The sequence below is a fragment of the Cynocephalus volans genome, chromosome 5, assembly GCF_027409185.1.
Source record: "Cynocephalus volans isolate mCynVol1 chromosome 5, mCynVol1.pri, whole genome shotgun sequence".
In the NCBI taxonomy this organism is placed as follows: Eukaryota; Metazoa; Chordata; class Mammalia; order Dermoptera; family Cynocephalidae; genus Cynocephalus; species Cynocephalus volans.
In genome coordinates this window covers 120,127,653-120,132,109 of record NC_084464.1, presented here as the reverse complement: position 1 = coordinate 120,132,109, position 4,457 = coordinate 120,127,653, and the positions used below count along the sequence as shown (strand labels likewise).

The 4,457-nt window shown below is 37.7% G+C and overlaps 1 pseudogene; it reads left to right on the top strand.

Annotated features, from left to right (window-relative positions):
* The first annotated feature begins 2,397 nt into the window (after positions 1–2,397).
* Positions 2,398–3,271, top strand: LOC134378723 (nucleophosmin-like; annotated as a pseudogene).
* The last annotated feature ends 1,186 nt before the right edge of the window (positions 3,272–4,457 follow it).

Genomic DNA, 4,457 nt, shown 5'->3' with positions numbered 1-4,457 from the left:
GAATGCACCTGCGTTATGTAGGAGTTTAACACAGGAGCTTACATGGAATGTTCCAGGGGCTGTGAATGCACTGTTTGAGCAAAGAAGTGACGTTATGTGACTTCTGTTTTTAAAAGACTTGGCTGTTTTGTTGAGAATAGAACAGGGAGACAAGGGTGGGGAAGCAAAGAGACTAGTCTGGAGGTTATCACAATAGTCCAGGCACAATATTATGGTTGCTTGGACTTGGATGGAAACGGTGAGTTGTGAGAAGTGTATTATTCTGAAGTATACTTCTAAAGCAGACATGCTTGGATGTGCTAATGTATTGTAAATGAGAGAAAGAGAATTAAAGGTGTATGTATAAAAGGAAAAGGAATTGATATGGGAATTAGAAAATCATGTGCAGAGGTCTGGAAGTTGGGTAGGAAGTGGGACTTATATTTTCTTTGATCTTGAGTTTTATATGACCCTCTCATGGCATTACTGTAATTAATTTTTATCTCAGCCTCCACCGATCAGTCTACAGAACAAAATGAGCCTCCCATCTCTTCTCTGATCTTCACCACGTCTTCCTGTCTTTATTCTGAGCATTACTATGCCCATTGGTCCTTTTAGTGTCTGCTGAAGATCGTGATCTCTAGTGACATACTTCAATTATCTTCTCTCTTAAAAGCACTGAGGGAAAGAGAAAATGAGAACGGGAATATGGAATCGATGTTGGTGATATGTTTTGTAACTGGAGAAAGGATGGGAGGTTGATCAAGGTCAAGAGAGAGGAGAAACCCCAAGTCTGGGACAGTGAGAGAGAGTTAAAATAGAGCAGTGGGGAGAAAGAGCAGAGGGGAGGAAGTATCAGTGACTGTGAAGTGAACCAGAGGTGAGGGGGAATGATGAGTTCATGCTGGGGAAGAGCAAACAGAAGGACTGACCTTGTTTCTCCTTGACTCTTAAATGGTAGAGTCTTATGTGTCCTTTAATTGCCAGGATTAAGTAATCTTGAGGAAGTAACGCCAATAGAATTGTCATACTTATCAAGATCCAATTATCAGTTAGATTTGGGCCCAGTTGTTCTTACAGGAAAATATGGCAAATGTTACCAGAATCCCTGTCCAACAGATACAAATGACTTGATGTAGGAAGCCCTCCTTCATTTCCTGGGGGAAAATTATCCATGGCAGTTTCAAGTCATCTGTGGTCACCCAAAGCCAAGCTTCAGGGATGCCTTTGGTTTTTCATTTGCTGAAAGGATGTTTCCTAAGTGGGCAGTCATTGAAACTAGAAGAGGAAGATCCTTGAAGTCACCCCAGAGATTGCAAAATATCCAGCACTATGCTAAGCATTGTAAAGCAAGATAAAGAAGGAAATATGTTTTAAACCAGGGGTGACAGATTAAAAGCATGTTTAAGCAAGAAGTGCCTTCTTAATCACAATCTCAGATAATGCTTTATATCTAATCATCAAATTTAACATGAAAATTAAGATGTCTAGAATCTCAGCATTATTTACCTATAAGTTTCTGTTCAAATAGGTTTTTGAAAGTTCATAGGAAGTATTATCAATATGTACATATTTTATGAATTCAAAAACCATGACAAACTTGAGTCTGTTTCTGTTTCTAATTTTAAAAAATATCAAGAATTCCGAGGCCCAAGTGGTTGTTTCAAAATCTAAGTGCACGTGATAATGACTTCATGTCATTGTAATTTACTTCTTTATCACTTTTATCAAAACCATCCACCATCAGTGAACATTATAAATGTCTTCAGTGTTAAAGGCACTGGACTGGATAAAGGGAAATCAAAAGACTATAAAATATAGTTACTTCTTTCAAAGGGCTCAGGATCCAGTTGGAGAGAGAAGATACAAATTAACAGATAAATACAGGTACAAAGTGTGTACTTGTCAGGAACAGCTAGGTTATGCTGCAGAAATAAATAACCCCACAATTTGGAGGATTATAACAACAAATGTTATTTCTCACTCCTACCACATGGCCATCACAGTTTGGCATGGAGGGTTTTAGTCATTGTAGTCACTCAGGCACCTAAGCTAATTGGGGCTCTCTACTGACACTTGCTTCTACTATCATTGAGGCAGGAGAAAAGGAAGGTGATCAATTACCCAGTTGTTCTTAAAGCTTCCTCCTAGATGTTACACTTGTCACTTCTGCTCGTATGTCAATATCTAAGGCAATTTTATATCCATAGCTAATTTCAAGGGGGTGGGAAAGTGTGATTCTACCATATGCTGGGAGAACTATAAATATTTGGTGGACAACACAAATGCCTACCACAAAATGTACATGTCAATAGTCGGATAGGCCTGTTGTGATTATGTCCTGTGCAGCTGTTCTCTGAAGCAGCAGTTACTTCTCTCTGTCGCCTTCTCTTCCACCTAAGTGCATGCCACCACTCCATGGAATGTTTGGTGGACATGGACGTGTGCCTCCTGAGGCCCCAAAACTATCTTTTTGGTCATGAACTAAAGGCTGACAAAGATGAATAATGATGAAAATGAGCAGCAGTTACCTTCAAGAACAGTCAGTTTAGGTGCTAGTGCAAAGGCAATGAATTATGAGGGCAGTCCAGTGAAAGTAACACTGGCCATTTTGAAAATGTCTGTACAGCCAGCTGTTTTCCTTGGTGGCTTTGAGATAACACCACCTGTGGTTGACGTATGGCTCAGGGCCTGTGCATATTAGTGGATAGCACTTAGTAGCTGTGGAGAAAGACGCATAATCGGAAGATGAAGAGGAGGAAGATGTGAAACTCTTAGTATATCTGGAAAGTGATCTGACCCTGGAAGTGGTAGCAGGATTCCACAGAAAAAAGTAAAACTTGCTGCTGCTGAAAATGATGATGATGATGTGATGATGATGATGATGATAATGATTTTGATGATGAGGAAACTGAAGGAAAAACTCTGGTGAAGAAATCTGCATATTACAGCCAAAAATGCACAAAAACCAAACCAGAATGGAAAAGACTCAAAATCATCAACACCAAGATCAGTAGGTCAAGAATCCTTCAAAAAGCAGGAAAAAAAAAATCCTTAAACACTGAAAAGACCTAGGTCTGTAGAAGACATGAAAGCAAAAATTTAAGCAAGTATAGAAAAAGGTGGTGCTCTTCCCAAAGTGGAAGCCGAGTTCATTAATTATGTGAATTGCTTCTGGATGATTGACCAGGAGCCTGTTTAAGATCTCTGGTAATGGAGGAAATCTCTTGAAGAAAATAGTTTGAACGGTTTGTTACAAATCTTCATCTTAGTTCATTTCTGTAACAGTTGATATATGCTGTCCTTTTTATAATGCAGAGTGAGAACTTTCCCTACAGTGTTCGATAAATGTTGTCCAGGTTCCGTTGCCAAGAATGTGTTGTCCAAAATGCCTGTTTAGTTTTTGAGATGGAACTCCACCCTTGCTTGGTTTTAAGTATGTATGGAATGTTATGATAAGACATAGTAGCAGTGGTGGTCAGACATGGAGATGTCGGGGAAACAAAAATATACATGTGAAATAAACTCCATATTTTAATGAAGTAAAAAAAAAAGAGTTAAATAAGTTATATAGACAGTGAGTCCATATGCTGTGGGAGTTTGGAGGAGAAAATGAGCAATAAGATCCAAGATATTCATTCACTTGTTCATTCATTAATTCATTCTTTTTATTCAATGTACACATTGCTAGAATGCCTCCTAGTGCTAGATACTTTACTGAGTAATGGTCATACAGCCTTAAACAAACCTGAGAAAAATCCCTGTCTGCCTGAATATTATCTTCTAGTGGGGGGAGACTTGGGCTAGGCCTTGAAGGATGAGTGGAATTTAGAAAATTATAGGAGGAAGTGCCTTCTAAGTATAGGGACTAGGGTTCATTTCACTAGAAACCAAAAAAGCATTAGGAATAAATAAATGGCAAAATCACTTCATGAATATGATTTATTTAACTTCCCTATGCTTAAGGAACATGTTTTAAAACCACAATCACATGGTTAAAAAAATATATTGTTTGGATTAAAGGGAATTAATGTGAACACTTTAAATTAATAATTGAAATCAATTACATAAAATATTTTTAATCACTATATTCTTACTTGATCATGTTATGCACACAGTACAATGATTTATGGGGGGACTTCAAAAAGTTCATGAAAAAATGGAATTATAAGATAAAAATAAAATATGTAAACTTTATTTCTCAACATAATCTCCATCAAGTTCAAGACACTTTTGTAAGCAGTGATACCAGCCATTTAGTTCATCCCTAAAGAATTTAGGGTCCTGGGAATTTAACCATGTCAATGCAGTCTTTTGTACATTATTAACTGAAGAAAATGGGTGCCCTTTAAAGATTTCTTAAGATTAGATAACAAAAAGAGGTCAGAAGGAGCCAAATCAGGACAGTAAGATGGATGCCTAATGATTTCCCATTGAAACTTTTGAACAATTGCCCTCTTTTGATGAGAGTAATGAGC